This window comes from Hipposideros armiger, unplaced genomic scaffold (genome assembly GCF_001890085.2).
Source record: "Hipposideros armiger isolate ML-2016 unplaced genomic scaffold, ASM189008v1 scaffold_720, whole genome shotgun sequence".
Classification (NCBI taxonomy): Eukaryota; Metazoa; Chordata; class Mammalia; order Chiroptera; family Hipposideridae; genus Hipposideros; species Hipposideros armiger.
Genome location: NW_017732070.1, coordinates 291,057 through 311,584, shown reverse-complemented (window position 1 = coordinate 311,584; position 20,528 = coordinate 291,057).

Genomic DNA, 20,528 nt, shown 5'->3' with positions numbered 1-20,528 from the left:
CAGTCGTCTTATACGCCGGCAAATACGGTACCTCCATACTGATTTCCATAGTGGCTGCACCTGTCTGCAATCCCACCAACAGTGCAACAGGGTTCCCTTTTCCCCACAACCTCGTCAGTACTTGTTGTTTGTTGACTTATTGATGATAGCCATTCTGACCGGGGTAAGGTGGTATCAAAGCAGTCATTTTAAACATGAGCTTATTTAAATTTGTTTCTGGCCCATAACGTCTTTTTTTCAAACTGCATTCCTGAGTCAAAGTGTTTTAGAAATGCTACAAATCATCTCCCTCTTTTGCAGAAGCACAGAAAGAGAGCTGTATAACCTACCATTTAACCCAGCTGTTTAATCTATCATGTCTTAAGCCTCTTTAATCACTGAACATACTATTCATTGAATATCTTTTAATTTCTTATAAAATATATCATAATAAACAATAAAAATAACAAATTATCAACATGGTTTGGAAAATGCTGGCCTAAAGATTTAGTTAGCACCAAGAAGTTTTAAGAATTTTTAAATGCTGTATATAAATGTATTTTTATTTTGTTCTTGATTTTTGAAATTTCCTTGTGGGAGACTACTTTATTATCTCTATGTTGACATAAAGAATCTATGTCAACATATAATTTAAGTTTGTTGATTTCATTTCCATTTATCATGTTCTAGTAACATAAAAATGTATACTCATTTACTAAGCTTTATCATTTCCACACAATAGTAATATTTTCTATTTCTCAAAAAGAAGCTCAAAGTATACTGCAAGCACTTGGTTACTCATTTTCATAACACCGCTTTGACACAGGTGGAGATTAAGTGTTCCATTTTACAGATATAGAAAAGGCATTTTAGAGAAAGTGAGTCACAAGCAAAGTTAGAAATAAAACTCCCTTATTGAGCTTTCAAAATGTAATCTTTCATCCAGGTGGCAATGTTCCTCTACAAATATTAAGTATGGTTCTCTCTGTGTGTGGCCTTCTCCTTGGGAAAAAAATAAAATAAAAAACAAGTGAAAAGTACTATCGATGGAATCTTCTTCACATTAGAAACATTTGATCCAGGATCTCTCCTGCAAGGATTCTGAACAACAAGCTAAGAAAGCAACACTCTTCAGGCCTCCAGGCAGGAGGAGAAGGTACTTGGAGATATAAATCTAATGGTGAGCCGGAAAAGCTTAGTAGCAACCATCAATTTACAGTCAGCTAATTCCTTTTCACAGCTACCTCTTGCATAGTCATTTGCCCTAGGCCGCAAAATAAAATACACAACAGCCAAATCAGTTGAAATCATTTTAAATCTTTTAAAATAATAGAATTTTCTGCATTCATTGAATATACTTAGAAGAGGTAATGATTATTAAATCAGAGTTATTGTTGTTCTCACTTTCAAATGGTTTTGAGGCTATCATTTAAGGAAAAGCTTCCTAATAGCTTTCCCAGTTCCTTACATCCTCCTACACACATACTTAATTATCTTCCAGGGCCTGCCAGGACATAGCTATTCTTTTTTAAAAAAAAAATAAAAACAAAGACTTTGGGTTTTTTCTTTTGTAACATTTTCATTTTTAACATTTAACCTCGCCACCTGGTGGATTTTGCCCAAAGGAAATGCTTATCCGGACAAAGTCATTTGTGTCTCCATTCCCAAGACAATAACAACCCAGTCTCGGAAGCTCTCATTTGCACACCTAAGCACTTAGTCCTCGTCTCTAAACTCAAGCTAATTCTTGGCCAATTCTTTTACTATTCAAAGGAAATTTAGAGATCCATAGGCTGAAGTTTGATGCTGGAATAATGCTCAATTTCTCTATCACTTGTGCTCTCCTGCTTTTTTGAGGCTTCCTGGGAGCTCAAGTGTAGTCCCAGAATATCAAGCCAAAGGTAGTCTCAGCTTTCGGCTGCTCCACCCCCCAGATGCCACCCATGGTCTTCTTTGTTTCATTATATTTCTATCTCCTGCACCCACTACTTCTGTTCTTGTTCTCTGCCAGATCATCCAGACCATTTTTCATCATCAGCTGCCAGGCATGTTTCTCAAAGACCTGGCCGCCCTGAATACCAAGTCTGTTCTCCAGTACCTTCTTTGGCCACCTGAACATTCCATTAAAGTACTAAGTTACAAGCACTTGTGTATAAGTATCTAGAATGTTCAACTGTTCCAAAGACACTGAGAGTCTGGAAGAACCAGTCTGAAAGTTTCACTAGCCCACCAGTAGAACCCACAGTGCCAAGTACAGAGAAGATGCTCAATACATACATACTGGAAAGAACAAATGAGTGCCTGTCACTACACAGATACCTACCACCCCAACCTCTGGCCCCTCCCTGTGAAACTGACAAGCAGGCACCAATGAAGAGAAGCCGAATCATCAGATTGTAGTGTGGTAGCTCACAGCACAGACTTTGGATTCAGATTTTCTTGCTTCTATCCCATGTTCATCACTTACTGGCTATATAATCTTTGGAAGGCTACTTGGTCTTCCTAACCTCAATGTTCACATTGGTAAAATGGGGAGATAATCACTTACCTCATTAGGTTTCTGAAAGGACTAAATGAGATGATCCACTGAGCAAGTACCTAGGCTAGATCTGACACTAGATAAATGTTAACTGTTATTAGCATTAAGCACTTTCCTATCAGTTACACCCAAAAAGGGAATAAGAAATAAACAAAACAAGAACTAGTCCCTGACAGTGTCAAAATAGACTGTGCTTAACTGTTGTATTTTTTTCCTTTTACTTTTATTCTTCACTTTCACCATATTTGCTAATGGCAGCCGACCATGACACCATGAGGACCAGCAAGTCAACACTGCAGCATTTCTTAGTTGTTGAACACCACCTGGCTAACTAGCTATTATATTTGCCATTGAAACTGGTAATTACTATTGTTGTTTATTGCCCACAACAATACACTATTGTCTAAGAAAGTATCTTAGAAGATAACACCACAAAGGCACACCACAAAGACCAAATAGCTAGCTTCCCTCAGTAAGCCACCCAGTCTATTAAAACTCCCTGTGACTCAAATCACTGAACAATCGAGAAAGATCTAGAGCTCAATTTTCAGCCAGAGCTACCCAAACAGTGGGTGTGATTTTGGAGACGTGGGCTTAATGCCATGCTGTTTTCTTCTGTAGTAATGGCCAGTGTGGGTTTAAAAATAAACACAAATACTATATCTAAGTGAACATTTGTGAAGAAAATTTTGCCTTTTAATCATTTTTTTCGTAAAATACCACAAGGAATTCAAAAAGCTTTCAAATTATTTCACATCCTTAAAAGTTGACTTGAAGCTAGTTGGGGTTTTTTTCCTTTTAAATTAAAAAAAAATTATTTCTCTTACCTCCCTGCTTTAGCATTTTCAGGACATTTTCTGTGGCTCAGCAAAAACACACAGTGAAGGGTGAGAAATAGGCAAGGGGTGGGAGAGCAGGTGGCAGGGCTGGGATGCCAGCAGCCTACCTATGCCTATACAAGAATAAGAACAACTTTTCCTCCTCTAATTTTCTTCTGTCTATTCCCACTCAACACGGCGTTCCACTTCACAGCAGCAACGAAAAACTAATGCAGAGCTTTCCTGCTGCTTTAGGGTGGGTTGAATATGGAAATCTAGGTCTCTACAAGCCCCAGATTGCTTGAGAAGTCTGTAAGTGAAAACAGGGTGACCTAGACATGGACAGTTTTAAAGCTCCATCCTCTTGCTGGGCTGCCTTCATTTTGGCAGGCAGTGCCCCTGGCCCTCAGGTCCTCTCATTGGCAGGGCAGCAAAAAGCCAGGTAATCACATTCTTCAGAATAAGTACATTTCTTAGAGAGTGGTTCTGTTTCTGGTTAGGATACCAGATTGTAGAAATAAGCAGACATGTGAAAAAGAAACTATGTGCCCAGCACTATGGCAGGTGCTTTATATACAATATCTCACCAATCTTCATCCTAGGAAGTATGTATGTTTATTTTCCTTTTACAGATAATAAAACTAAGGCTAAGAACAGTAAGTTGTTTGAGCCCACATCCTAGCAAATAGTGCCACCAACTTTGGGAAATCAGTGAAAGAGCTCCTCTGTTACCTACAATGTCCCCTCTCGCAACAGTAAACACCCCAGTCTTCACACATCGTTTCACAAACCATCTTACAAACCTCCAAGAACAGGGGAAAGGGTGTGAGTGGAGAGGTAAGTGAGTAAGGAGAGAAAGGGAAGGCCAGTGGTGATTTCCTAACTTCTTCCTACTCACAAACACCCTCACAAATTAAGGTCTATGGTGACATCCACAGAAGTTAGGTTCACATTCTACCTCCAGAAATATGCGTCCAAGAGTAGTTTAGCACCAAGCAAAGCGAGGGCAACAGAGGGTAGAGCCAGACTTCTTTTAGAAGCAGAGTGACACAGGAGACAGCCTGTGCATTCTTAGCAGACAGGAAGCTGCACTCAATTTTAAAGAAATAACACTGCAAATGACAGATAACATTTTTAAAATGCTCTCAATTTGTCAGTGTCTCAATAAACAACACCTCCATTTGAAATAACAGGCTGAAGATATCATAATGTCTAGTTAATTTTTCTAATGCCAAATAATTATGTTCTAGCATCATTATGTTATAGACATTTTTGAGCTAGAAACAGTGCAATAAATTTTTAATATAAAAAATCCTTTAAATTCATATGAAATTTCATAATTGAAGACGAATCCTCTATATTTCCAAGGAAACACACAGGGTACAGACCATGGTTATTGTTGTAAGAAGCATAAAATCCATATTAATATGTTGTCTTAAGAATTCTTTTTTCAGTTAAACATTTGCCAGAACTCAGGGAAATATTTGCATAACAGCATCATTCAAAATCAAAATTCATATACAATCCAATCTGAGATCATTTTCAAAGCCCTGCTCTATCAGATGTTCAGACCAACAAAGAAATTGCATACAAAGCCTATATTCTTAATGAAAATCCATCTCTCCTTCATTCCTCACCTCTGGCTGATCGTAACAAAAAGGAGCTTTCCCTAAAGAAAGTGGATTGAGTAGGAATATGGAAAGAGAAAGATAATATGTATTCAACCTCTGCCTGCTGCCAGCTCTTGGGATTTAACTGGCTTTGAAATATGTATAAGCTAGGGTGACTGCTGTATCATTCATCAAAGATTTATCAAACGTTAAACTCAATTACACATAGTGGCCATGGGGCACTTTAATAACGACAACAACAACAACAAAATATATAATAACATAGATCTTTTTTTAAAATGCTTTTCAGGAAAAGAAAAAACAGAGAAGAGTTGCTTAGCGTTAATATCCAGGCCTCTAATTAAACATTGTAGCAAGGCTCCCTATCCTCTAATACTTAGTTTTTAAATTAATAACTCAGTCTGCAAAGGTCCCTTCCTTACCTGGAGGCCCTGAGAAGCAGGATTTACCTATAGAGAATAAATCCCTTAATTCAGGAGATAAACATTGCAACAAGCCTCTGAAAAATTCATTATGGCCCCAAAAGTTCAATTATCCATTAAAAAAAGAAGGAAAATTTTTAAAAAAGGAAAGGAACCAAAAGCACTTTACTATTCTTTCCCAATCCTTGTTTTGGGGTTTTGTTTGTTTAAATGGAAGGGAATCTGGCAGACATCCAATGTGACTTTCTAGTTGTACAGGTCATATGGATAGGATTGTACAGGCCTAATTGTACAAATCTGAGCCCCAGCAATGCTGTGAGTTGGCCATGGTCACAGCCAAATAATCATATTCATTCCTTTATTTGACAAACATTTATTGAGTCCCTAACATGTGCTGAGCATTATATTAAGCACATGTATAGTGATTAACAAAGCAGCACTGGCAACTGCCTTTCTAGGACTCAGTGGCTACAAGGAACCACCAGCTGTGTACCTCCAGTGATGGTCCACTCCTGGCCCAAGGCCAGACCCAGTCCATGAAAAGGTTTATAACTGTTGGAGACAAGAGGTAAAAAATACAGTGTAGGTTTCAAGGAAGCTAAATGTACTCGACTTTAAAAGGTGTCTTTTATCCAAAGACTGTCTTATTTATTTTGTTCTGTTAAAATGTCCCTCCTTTTTATGAAATTATGGTGACAAAAGATAGTAGGGGCTTTTTTTATGTCCTTGCTTACAAAATTAATTTTTCTTTTTAAAAATCTGCTAGTTTATGGGACGCCCTGGGTCCCTGCCCTGCCCAGCTAGGGCTGCATTGTCAGAGGCATTTTCAGCTCCTGGGCAGCCAGCCCCACACCAGAAATTGTGGAGGCCTTTTATAGCAGCAGACAGCCCGGCGGCCTAGAGAACATTTGGTAATGGGCAGTCAGCCACAGCACGAGCTGCAGTCTCTCTTCAGTGGCTGTCAGGGACCCGCAGCCCAAAGTGACTGGTGACTGACCACGGAATTCTCAGGGCATTTTGCAAAGTGGTCATGAGCCCAGCACTGCTGCAAGGACTGAATCTGCATTAACTTTGTAAAAACCACCGACCACACCCCATGACTCCCTGGGAGCCCACCCTGCCCAGCTAGTGCTGCATCACTGGGAACACTTTCAACACCAGCTCAACCAGCCCAGCCCATACACCGAAGGAGACTCTTTCAACAGCTGAGTATATGGGTAGCAGGCCCAATACTTGTGGCATCCAGGCTCAGTTCACAACAAGGCCAGCCCCACATGCCTCCAAGATCCAGCAAAAGTAGCAACCAACCACACAGCTTTGTAGCTCCTACTGGCTAGCCATGGGCCAGTCACAGGCAAGACTGACATTGGCCTGCACAGAAGCCCCTCTCAAGAGAATCCAGACACAACACACTCAGTGGCTGGCTTCAGACCACACCAGAGCACTACCCAATTAGTCCCACAAGTGGCACACCCAAAGGATGGTCTCAACAGGCACAAGAACTGGCTGGGGAGAATCGCTGTTTGAGGGGTCAGCCCTCACATAGCAACTCATGGGTATAGCCAACCCTCACAGCCACTCAGCCTGAGAATCAATCTCACCACCTGAACACCAAAACCAAACAAGTCTCAAATTACAGGAGAATATACACAACACACACAAGGGACACTCCTGGAACACAGGTGATCAGGGAGAATATGCAGCTGGACTACACGTGACACATACTACATAAGGCCACCCGGCAAAGACTGAGAGACACATGAGATCTGCCTAATACATAGAAGCAAACAAAAAGAGGCAGCCAGAATGAGGACACAAAGAAACAAATCCCAAATACAATAACAGGAGAAAACTCCACAGTAAGAACTAAATGAAATGGAGACAAAAAACCTACCAGAAACAGAGTTTAAAACACTGGTTATAAGAATGCGTATGGAACTTAGTGAGAACTTCAACAAAGAGATAGTAAACATAAAGAAGGACATAGAAACCTTAAAAAAGAACCAGTCAGAAATAAAGAATACAATAACAGAAATGAAGAATACACTACAAGGAGTCAACAGCAGATTAGATGAAGCAGAGGATTGAATCAGGGATTCAAAGTAGCAAAAAACACCCAATGGAAACAGTAAAAAGAAAAAAGAATTTAAAAGCATGAAGATAGCTTAAGGACCTTTGGAACAACATCAAGTGTAACAACATTTGCATCATAGGAGTACCAGAAAGAGAAGAGCATGGGATCAAGTAACTATTTGAAGAAATAATGACTGAAAATATTCCCAGCCTGGCTAAGAAAATAGACAAACAAGTTCAGGAAGTACAGAGAGTCCCAAAGAAGATGAACCCACACAGACCACACCAACACACATTATAATTAAAATGTCAAAGGTTAAAGATGAAGAGAGAATCTTAAGAGCAGCAAGAGAAAGACAACTAGTTACTTACAAGGAAGCTCCCATAAGAGCATCAGCTGATTTCTCAACAGAAACTTTGCAGGCCAGAAGAAAGTGGCAAGAAATATTCAAAGTCACGAAAAAGCAAGGGCCTAAAACCAAGACTTCTCTACCCAGCAAGACTATCTTTTAAAATTAAAGGAGAGATAAAAAAGTTTCCCAGACAAGAAAAAGCTATTACAAGAAATGTTGAAAATCTTCTTTAAGAAGAACGGGGAGGGGCCGGCCAAATGGCTCATTGGTTAAGAGTTGGTTTGGGAGCACTAGTTCTGAGCAGCAGGGCCACCGGTTTGGATCCCACATGGGCCAGTGATGCTGCACCCTCTATAGCTAAGATGGTGAACAACAGCTCAACCTGGAGCTGGGCTGCCGTGAGTGGCTGGCGATGGCATAGGCTGCAGTGGGGCTGCAGTTGGCTGCTGTGAGCTGCTGTGAGTGGCAGGCAGCCAGCGTGAGCTGCTGTGAGCCGCTGTGAGCGGCTGTCCAATGGCCGGAGACCAACTGCCTCAGCCGGGAAAGAGCGCAATGATCACAATACAAACGTGGGCCAGTGAAGCAACATCCTCCACAACTAGACTGAAGAACAAAAGGACAGCAACTTGTCTGTTCCCCTCCCCCAATTCCCCAACACTGTTCTCCTCCCTCAATTCCCCAATAAAATCTTTTTAAAGAAGAAGAAGAAGAAGAAGAAGAAGAAGAAGAAGAAGAAGAAGAAGAAGAAGAAGAAGAAGAAGAAGGAGAAGGAGAAGAAAAACAAGCAAACACAAGAATATGAAAAATATGAATAATAAATTTCAATAACTATGTACCTATCAATAATCACTTTAAATGTAAATGGATTAAATGTTCCAATCAAAAGACATAGGATAAGAAACGGATAAGAAAAAAAAATCCATGCCTATGCTGTCTACAAGAGACCCACCTCAGTTCAAAGGATGCACATAGACTGAAAGTAAAGGGATGGAAAAGATATTTCACACAAATGGAAATGAGAAAAAAAGCTGGAGTAGCAATATTTGTATCAGACAAACTAGACTTTAAAAAGAAGACAATAATAAGAGACAAAGAAGGACATTACATAACAATAAAGGGATCAATCTAACAGGAGGACATAATCCTGGTAAACATCTATACCCTCAACATAGGAGTACCTAAATATATAAAACAAATATTGACCGACATAAAGGCAGAGATCAACAGTAACACAATCATGGTAGGAGAATTTAACACCCTACTGATGCCAATGGACAGATTTTCCAGCCATGAAATCAACGAGGACATGGCAGCTTAAATGACACACTAGACCAGATGGATTTAATTGATATTTTTAGAGCATATTATCCCAAAGTAGCAGAATATACATCCTTTTCAACTGCACATGAAGTATTTTCTAAGACAGATCACATGTTAAGCCACAAAACAAGTCTCAATAAATAAAAATATTTAAATCATACTAAGCATCTTCCCTGACCACAATGGTATGAAACTAGAAATCAATTACAAGAAAAAAACTGAAAAACACACAAACACATGGAGGCTAAATAATATGTTACTAAATAACAAATGGGTCAACAATGAAATCAAGGGAAAAAATCAAGATACTATGAGACAAACAAAAATAAAAACAAAACAACCCAAAAATCTATGGGGCACAGCGGAAGCAGTACTAAGAGGGAAATTCATAGCAATGCAAGCCTACATCAAGAAACAAGAAAAATCTCAAATAAACAGTCTAACTTTACACCTAAGAGAACTGGAAAAATAACAGCAAATAAAGCCCAAAATGAGTACAAGGAAGGAAACAATAAAGATCAAAGAGGAAATAAACAAGGATAAAAAATAATACAAACAATCAATGAAACCAAGATCTGTTTTTTTGACAAGATTAACAAAATTGACAAACCTTTAACTAGATTCATCAAGAAAAGAAAAAAAAAGACCCAAATAAATAAAATCAGGAATGAAAGTGGAGAAATGACCACAGACACCACAGAAATACAAAAAAAAAAAGAAAAAATTAAGAAAATTAATTTTTCTTAAAAAATTAAGAAAAAAAAAACCTATGAGCAACTATATGCCAACGAATTGGACAATCTCAAAGAAATGGATAAATTCCTAAAAAAATACAACCTTCCAAGGCTGAATCAAAAAGAAACAGAAAATCTGACCTGACCAATTACTACTAATGACATCAAATCAGTAATCAAAGAACTCCCAACAAACAAAGGTCCTGGACCACTTGGCTTCACAGGTTAATTTTATCAAACATTCAAAAAAGAATTAACACCCATACTTTTCAAACCATTCAAAAAAAATGCAAGAGATGGCAGAGCTCCCAAGCTCACTCTATGAGGCCACCATTACCCTGATTCCAAAACGAGACACAGACATTACTATATATATATATATATATATATATATATATATATATATATATATATATATATATATATATCTCAATATCCCTGACAAGCATAGATGCAAAAATCCTCAACAAATATTAGCACACTGATTCAGCAATACATTAAAAAGATCATATACCATGATTCAAGTGGGATTTCTTCCTGGGATGCAAGGTTGTTTCAATATCTGTAAATCAATTAATACAATACGCCACATAAACAAAATGAAAAATAAAAATTATATGGTCATATCAATAGATGCAGAAAAAAATGTTTGACAAAATCCAGCATCCGTTTATAAAAACTCTCCAGCATCCATTTAAGTGGGCATAGAGGGAACATATCTCAACATAATAAGGTCATATATGACAAACTCACAGCTAACATCATACACAATGAGGAAAAGCTAAAAGCATTCTCCTTAAGATCAGGAACAAGATATAGATATCCACTTTCACCACTTCTATTCAACATAGTATTGAGAGTCCTAGCCACAGCCATCAGACAAGAAAAAGAAATAAAAGGCATCCAAATTAGAAAAAAAAGAAGTAAAACTGTCATTATTTGCTGATAACATGATACTATAGAAAGCCTGAAAGATTCTACCAAAAAACTATTTGAATTGCTCAATGAATTTAGTAAAGTAGCAGAATACAAAATTCAAATTCAGAAATCAGTTGCATATTTATACATCAATAATGAACTATCAGAAAGAGAAATTAAGAAAACAATCCTATTTATAATCGCATAAAAAAAAATACCTAGGGGGGGCCGGCCGAGTGGCGCAATGGTTAAGAGCTGGCTTGGGATGCCAGAGGGGCCCGGTTCGGATCCCACATATGAGGGCCAGTGACACTGCCCTCTACAGCTAATATTCTGAACAACAGCTCAACCAGGAGCTGGGCTGCCATGAGTCCCCGGCTACTACGGCGTAGGCTGCAGCCGCTGTGGCAGTGGGTTGCCATGGGCTACCGTATGCAGCCAGCAACCAGCGTGAACGGCCAGCAGCCGCAGTGAACAGCTGTGCAGAAGCCGGTGACTGATCTGCCTCACCCGGGAAGAGCGCAATGATGGTGCCAACTTGGGCCAATGAAGCAATGTCCTCCACAACTAGACTAAAGAACAAAAGGACAGCAACTTGTCTGTTCCCCTTCCCCCAATTCCCCAGTGCTGTTCCCATCCCCCCAATTCCCCAATTAAAAAAAAAATACCTAGGAATAAATTTAACCAAGGAAGGAAAAGACCTGTACTTAAAAAATTATAAGACATTAAAGAGAGAAATTAAAGAAGATACAAATAAATAAAAACATATATCATACTCATGGATAGGAAGAATTGATATAGTTAAAATATCCACACTACCCAAAACAATCTATAAATTCAGTGCAATCCCTATCAAAATACCAATGGCATTTTTCACAGAACTAGAACAAATAATCCTAAAACTTATATGGAGCCATAAAAGACTGAATAGCCACAGCATTCCTGAGAAAAAAAGAACAAAGCTGGATGTATCACACTATCTTATATCAAACTATACTACAAAGCTATAGTAATCAAAATAGCATGGTACTAGCATAAAAACAGACACATAGACCAATGAAACAGAATTAAGAATTCAGAAATAAGTCTATGCCTATATGGTCATTTAATATATGACAAAGGAAGCAAGAATATACATGAGGATAAAGAAAGTCTATTCAATAAATGGTGCTGGGAAAACTGAACAGATACATGTAAAAAAGAAAAAAATGAAACTGAACTACCTTCTATTCCATATACTCCATATATCAAAATGGATTAAAGACTTAAATGCAAGACCCAAAACCATAAAACTCCTAGAAGAAAATATAGGAAATAAACTCTCAGACATTACCTTTAGTAACATTTTTATTGATATATCTCCCTGAGCAAGCAAAACAAAAGAAAAAATAAACAAATGGGACACATCAAACTAAAAAGGTTTTGCACAGCCAAGGTAACCATAAACAAAATGAAAAGATATCCTACTGAATGAGAGAAGATATTTTCCAATGATACATCTGATAAAGGGTCACTATCCAAAATTTATATAAAATTGATACAACTCAACACCCAACAAACAAACAATACAATTGAAAAATGGGTAGAGGACCTGAATAGACATTTCTCCAAAGAGGACATACACATGGCCAATACACATAAGAAAAGATGTTCAACATCACTAATCATTAGAGAAATGCAAATCTAAACCACAATGAGATATCACCTCATTCCCATCACAATGACCATCAATAAATCAACAAACAAGTATTGGCGAGGATGTGGAGAAAAGAAAAAACTCATGCACTGTTGGAGGGATTGCAAATTGTTGCAGCCACTATGCAAAACAAAACAGTATGGAGATTCCTCAAAAAAATTAAAAATAGAACGCACTATGACCCAGCAATTCTGCTCCTGGGTATTTATCCAAGGAAATCCAAAACACTAATTTGAAAAGATATATGCACCCCCATGTTTACTACAGCACTATTTGCAATAGCCAAGATAGGGAAACAACTGAAATGCCTATCAGTAGATGATTAGATAAACAAAAAGTCGTACATTTTATATAATGCGGTGTAAATGCCAAAAAATGAATGAAATCTTACCATTTGTAACAACATGGATGGACTTAGAGGGTATTATGCTAAGTGAAATAAGTCAGACTGAGAAAGACAAATACCATATGATCTCACTTATATGTGGAATCTAAAGAACAGAATAAGCAAACAAACAAAACAGAAATAGATTCATAAATACAGACAACAAATTGATGGTTACTAGATGGGGGTGGTGCTAGGTAAAAAATATGAAGGCACTAAGAAGTGCAAAATGGGCCGGCCAAGTGGCGCGCTGGTTAAAAGCTGGCTTGGGATGCCAGCTCTGAGCAGAAGGGCCCCGGTTCGGATCCCACATGAGAGCCAGTGACACTGCACCCTGTACAGCTAAGATGGTGAACAACAGCTTAACCTGGAGCTGGGCTGCCATGAGTTGCCGGTGACGGTGTAGGCTGCAGCCCCTGCTGCAGTGGGCTGCCATAAACTACCGTGTGTGGCCAGCAGCCAACGTGAGCAGCCAGCAGCCGATGTGAACTGCCAAGAGCCACTGTGAGCGGCCGTCCAGAGACCGGCAACCGATCTGCCTCATCTGGGAAGAGCGCAATTATAATACCAACATGGGCCAGTGAAGCAACGTCCTCCACAACTAGACTGAAGAACAAAAGGACAGCAACTTGTCTGTTTCCCTCCCCCCAATTCCCCAATAAAATCTTTAAAAAAAAAGAAGTACAAATTGGTAGTTACAAAATAGTCATGGGGATGTAATGTACAGTATGGGGAATGTAGTCAATAATATTATAACTATGTATAGTGTCAGATGGGTACTAGACTTATCTGAGAATCACTTCATTAATTATATAAATGTCTAACCACCATGCTATATATCTTAAACTAGTATAAAACAATATTGGATGTCAACTCTAATTTTTTAAAAAAAATAGCCATTGGGGGGGAAAAAAGTCTACTGGTTTATGAAACTCAAGTCGAAGGGACTCTGCTTTGCACCACAATACCCTCTCATAGGATTAGCAGACAAAGAGGTCTAGGAACATCACAAAAGCAAAGGCAGGAAGCCTTCAACTAGGGGTCAGTTGGAGTGGGCTGGGTTTGGCAGTTATTTCTTCCTACATCTGGAACTCCAGCTTGAATTGTGTGTTAATAAAGTTAATAAAGTGTGTCTCTTGGCTCTATGACTAACTGTTATTGTGACTAGAGAGCTGGGCTGCCAAGACTGAGCCAAAAAACTGTTCTTTTATGAATTAATTAGCTAATACTTGTGGAGTGCTTGAAAGTGGTAAAGGTTATGTTCATACGGCATACCTTCAAGATTACAGAAATGTGATTAGAACTGGGGAGGGGGTGGATTTCTGCGAAGAAAGCATTTCCAAAAATCTCTAAGGATTATGTCATTAACCTAAACATAAATGAGCAAGCCTCTTGTAATTTCCTGGGAATATTCCCTCCTGTGCAAAAGATCAAGCGCTCACTTGAGGGAGAGTAGCATCTCTCCCTCCCCTCTGGATCCAGGAACAGCAGCACCCTCATTTTTATTGGCTTTTCCAACTTAGCTCGTCCCAACTCTGGGCCCTTCTGCCGGAGGAGGGGTCGGCAAACTGCGGCTCGCAAGCCACATGCGGCTCTTTGGATACATTCTGTCTCAAAAGTTTGCCGACCCCCTGGAAGAGCCAATCCTGCCCCTCACAACAACTTAAAGATTATTCAAGAGCCATAAATATATTTTTACATAATCACCATTATGTGAATAACACCCTTTAAAAATTTTATAAATGAAACTATGATAGTTTTATTTTCATTTTCAATTTTACTTCAGAGCCACATGTATGTACCCCAGGAGCCGCATGTGGCTTGCGAACCGCAGTTTGCTGACCTCTGGCGGCTCTTCCGTCTCAAAAGTTTGCCCACCCCTGTGCCAGAGCAAGGCGAAGGCTAGAAGTGAAAGGCCTTGACAATGAGTAGTGAAGCACAGCTCTTTTTCATTCTCTGTTGCCAAGAACTGTCTCTCAGCTCTGCCATGTTCCCAGTCGGAATTTTTCATACCCAAAAGTTGTATCTTATAAAATTCCTAAAACTATAACAATAGCAATCATTAAGTGAGTGTTTATCAAGCATCAGGACTTGTGCTAAGGGCATTCACACAACATATTCCATTCCCACAGCAATCCTTACAAATAGGTAGCATTATTGTCAATTTCTACTCAAAGAAATTGAGACCTAGGTACCTTGCCCAAGATCACAGAGTGCAGGACTTGAAACAACTCCAAAGCCCTGCTTTTAACCATGACTTTGTTCTACCTTCTGCAAAAGCCCTATAGCAGAAGGAAAACAGGCAGATTTCCTTTTCAAATGAAAATTAAACATATCCTAATGGATGCTGTGACACAGCCAATGCTCTCACTTCCAGGACTGCTGAGAGTGAAGTCTGCTGGGAGCTCACAACTTTGTTCTTCAACAAAAGTGGGAGCTGCAGCTAGCACCCAGTGTGACTGGTTGATGATGCAAAATCCAGGTCCTTTTGCCTCAATTTGGGACAACTTTGAAAAGCCATCCCAGCTTCAGAACATGCCACGGGATCAGCTGAGACCAATGATGCAACTGCACCCCACTTCACCTCCCCTGTGTCCAATCTTGCTTTGCACAAATTTCTTGTAAGTATTGTTCCTAAAACCACTCCCCAGTAAATCACTTGCACAAAAATCTGTCTCAGAGCCTGCTTCCCAGGGAAACTAGAAAACAACATTTATAATAACATGATTTTATGGTACACACCTACACTACTATACACTAGCAAATGCTATTCTAAAGACTTCTCTACAACAAGGAATTTGTTTTACCCCACAGTTTATAATTGAAAGTTTCAAATGCCCCCACCTGACCTGTAATATTGAAGTATGATATGCTATAAGAAACCCTCTATCCCTATTAATGATTATTTATACTCTATTATTGCCATTCAAGCCATGAAAAGACTAAACGATACCCTTGCTTTGAATGTGGAAGCTGCTGGATGAAGGACAAGAACATTAGGAGAAGGAGAATTTAAAGTCAATGGGAAGAGACAAGATTGGGAAAATATAGGACATTTTGTAGAGAAAGACCTCAATTGGTACCATCATCTTGATAATCATCCCTTATCCTTTTTGTCAACAGATCATTTAATCACAAATGGACAATCTAGAACTCTAGTAGCCACTAGCCAGCCACATATGGCTATTTAAAGTTAATTAAATTCAAAAAGTTAAAAATTCAGTTCCTCAGTCACACTGGTCATATTTCAAATGATCAACAGCCATGTGTGGTTAGTGAGCATTTCCATCATTGCTACAGTGTTCTATTGTAGCACTGGTCTCAAATGAAAACTTGCTGCCCTATATAGACATTAAAGATTACTGCTTTTAAACTAATCTCTAATAAATGGTCTCCATATTCCTGTGGAACAAAAACAGTCTCTTTCATGATAATTCACATGAGATACCTCTCCACCACTGATTTACTGGGACCAGAGCCATCAACCTACTTATATAACACTCAACCCAGAACTCAGGTTCAGTGCAAACGGATAGCCCACCTGTCTTGAGTAGAGAGGCCCCCACTTATATCTATGGGAGATGGTGTTAAGAAAGAAATTAAATCAGTCTTCTGATATGCATGACCATGAGAGAAAAATCTTGAATTCTGTGGCGAGAATAACGCAGTAGAACTACTGTTTTCACATTACAGAAAGTGGTTGTCCATGGCAGTCTTTGGAATACTGTGCAGAAAAGAGTTAACACAGCAGGCCTGATGCTACACTTGGAAAGACCTGCTTACAATGTTGACCACTGACTAGTATCTAAGAACTTGGATTTTGGAAAAATTCCCACCATTCCCATAACTGATAAGAGAGGCTTATTATGCCTAAATTGTTTGTACAAACAAAATGGTTTATGCTGAAAACCTACTTTCCTTCTGGAGTCTGCAATTTTGGTATGTGACAAGCAGAGGCGTTTACAATAAAAACGATGACCCAATAAAAACCCTGGCTGCTGAGTCTGTAATGAACTTCTCTTGTTGGCATTTTTCACACGTGTTGTCACAGCTCATTACTGGGGGACTTACGACTCATCCTGTATGACTCTGCTACAGAGGATCCTTGGAAGCTTGCACCTGGTTTCCCCAGAACTTTGCCCCATGTACCTTTTCTCTTTGCTGGTTTGGCTTTGTATCCTTTCACTATGATAAATGCTAAACAAAAACTTTCATGGCCAAAAGCTTTTCTGAAAGAAAGGGTTTGTTGTGCCAAGTGCTAGCCAGAAAAGGACCAGGTACTGGGACATGCAGTCTGAACCACCAAGAGCAGGGCTAGGTGGGAAAGATAAACGTGCCCACCATCCTGGAGTTGATGGACTCTTTTATACATTATGTTTTGGAAAAGAAAGATGTAAGTTGTTTTGAAAGAATTTACACTGGCTATAGAGAAGGAGAGGTGGTGCAGGAAAAGGTGAAGCAGGGGCAGTTCTAGGATAGGTGCACAGTTCATAATGAAGAAATATTTACTATTTTTATTGGTTGTGAGCAACAGTCCTCAAAGTCCATGCATAAGCAGGATGCAGTGGGTCTGGTGGTCACTACAGAAGTTGATTCAAAGCTCCAACATACATTCAGGAACATGACTGTCTATTGTTAGTCAACCCACAACTATTAACTGGTTAAATATTCTTATCTATTTCTCTCACTCTCTGGCCAGCTGCAATTTTTTTTTTTTAAGATTTTATTGGGGAATTGGGGGAGGGGAACAGCATTGGTGAATCGGGGAAGGGGAATACACAAGTTGCTGTCCTTTTGTTCTTCAGTCTAGTTGTGGAGGACAGCGGTTCACTGGCCCATGTTGGTATTATCATTGCGCTCTTCCCAGGTGAGGCTGATCGGTCGCTGGCCCCTGAACGGCCACTCATGGCAGCTCTTGGCAGCTCATGCTGGCTGCCGAATGCTCAAGCTAGCCGCCAGCCATGCACGGTAGCTTATGGCAGCCCACTGCAGACCCACTGCAGCCTACATGTTCGCTGGCGACTCACTCACGCAGCTCCAGGTCAAGCTATTGCTCACCATCTTAGCTGTAGAGGGCGCAGCATCACTGGCCCTTGGCCAGCTGTAATTTAATTTAGGACATTTTAGAATTTTTTTCTCGCCATAAGTCATCACTGTAAGAACTGTGATGCTGAGCCCTGCACATCCTCCTAGTGAATCATTGAGCCTGGAGATTTGGTAACACCAACAGAGATATTATCTCTCATAGCCAAGTCTCCTAATCAATTCCAGCTGAGTGGGCGAAGGCTACAGATTCCTCCCCAGAACTTAAGGGAAAAGGCCCAGGTGTGCCCTGCTGCTTGTGCATGGTTTTTTCTAGATCATTTGTTCGGCTACAGATTAGTGGAGTCGATACTAACACGGTGACTACTATCACATGTATATGAACAAGCATTATCTCAGCCCTTGGTACAACCCTCTGAGGTTCCTTACTTGAGTGACAACCAGACATTTCTGTCTGTTGTTCCTTCACACTTAAGAAATAGCTTAAGACAAGACTGGGCACGCACAAAAATCATCTGAAGTTTTCACACACAAAAATGAATGAAAAAAATAATCAAATTGATTAATGGAGAGTGATTAAATAGTTGGTTTCACTTACTGAAGGTGTTGTAGACTACAGACAAGTTCAGACAACCTCCAGGGCAACAGCAGCTTATCCAGGCATCTGAAGGGGATTCAGCCCTTTTCCTTCTGGAGGAATGAGAGAGTCTTCTCCTATACCTGGGTATTCTGCCTGACAGCCTGGAATGAGAATTCTCAATATTCTTTAGAAAGGATCCCCAAAGCTAGATGTAAGAATAAAAGGAACTCCAGGCTTATTTTTAAGACCCAATTATTCTGTTCCTCTGAAGAGATGACTTTGAAATTAGACAAATATGTTAGTAATTTAGCCACATGCCTATTACACTTCCAACTCCTGATATCCCATTATAAAATGAAAAGTTATTTCTGAATGAACAACAATGGCCACCATTTATTGGGTGTCGATTAAGTCATTTATGTATACTGTCTTATTTAATTCTTAAAATAACCCACTGAGGTTGGTATTATTGCCCCCATCTAATAGACATGGAGCAGAGCCAGAGAAACAGGAAACATGTCCCAGGATGCAAAGCAAGTAAGCAGATGAGTCAGGGTTGAAACTGAGGTAAGCTGACCTCAGAGCCATACTCAGCCACCAGACTAGAAATTGCTCTCGTCGCCTGGACCTTGAAGGGAGATTAAAAGAAGCCAAACACTATGCTTCAGCTCTTTCTGTAAAGAACTCTGGGCTGCTTTTGAGGGTACACTAGATTTTCCTGGAGTATAATCTACTTCTAGGAATAAAGTAGCCTGTCGGACAGAGGGTGTTAACTACCCTGGCGGTAACCCCGAGTGTGGCTCGGGGTTAATTTTCACTGCCAGAAGCGGTAACCCCTATTTTTTATAATTATTTATTATATTATAATTTATGATTTTGTGTTTCAAACTTTATCATACCTGGGATGCCTTTTAGACTCTTATTTGGACATATTTAAGTGAGTAATTCCTAAGCATTACATGCCTACAATATAAAACAACAAATTTCCATGCAAAACAATGTACCGCTTTGGGTACAAAATTACTGACATAATCAGACCGCCAGGGAAGTTAATGCTTTGTGTTACTGAGGCACCACGTGGTAGTACACTGCTGCTTTTAAATATAAAATAACTATGAAAGGATTCCTCCAGCTTTTCAAACTGTTGAATTAACAAATTAAGTGCTAACATGCAAAGAGAGCCAAATACTTTTAAATGAGAGTTTATAGAAATGTAAGTAGAAACAGGAATGATCCTGGAAAAGTGAAGAATTATAAGCTCTCCTACCACCTTAAGGGACAGTTCACACTTTGAACCTTCTAGAATTCAATCATCTGAGGCCAAGGATGTCACCAACATGGCTGCTGGTCAGAGCAGTTCTCAGAAAAAGGGATTTCTTGTGAGTGGAGCAGATTTCAACAAGGGGCCTGTGGTATGCAGAATTCTAAGCAACCCCAAGATTCCTGCCCCCTGCTCTGAAAACATCCTTTTTCACCCATATTGGAAGCAGAGGAGCCAGGCAGAGAACCAAAGTTGACCGAGGAGGGGGCCACACATAATCAAAACCACACCCCTAAGTGTTTGTGGAAGCAGTTGACTAAATTGTTATATCTGTCTGATGAAGGGGCCGCCTTATACAACTAACTGAAGGTGCTTTCTCCATTTCCCTCTCAGAGACTGCACAATGGCAGAAGCTCATGAACTGGGCTCAATGTTAACCATTTTACTTATACCATCCACACTTGGGAAGCAGAGCAAGGCGTGTGTGATTTGCTGCCCACTGCTTAAAGTAACAAAATTTGTTTCTAGTTTTATCAATTCTACTGTTTGTTTGCTAATCCTTAGATCCTACCTAAAGTCTTATCTTTATTCTTTCTGGCCTCCAGTGCATTCTGGTAGCAATTTTTAAAAACTGACTCTGAGGGGCCGCCCGAGTGGTGCATTGGTTAAGAGCTGGCTTGGGACGCCAGAGGGCCCCAGTTCAGATCCCACATATGAGGGCCAGTGACACTGCCCTCTACAGCTAAGATGTTGAACAACAGCTCAACCTGGAGCTG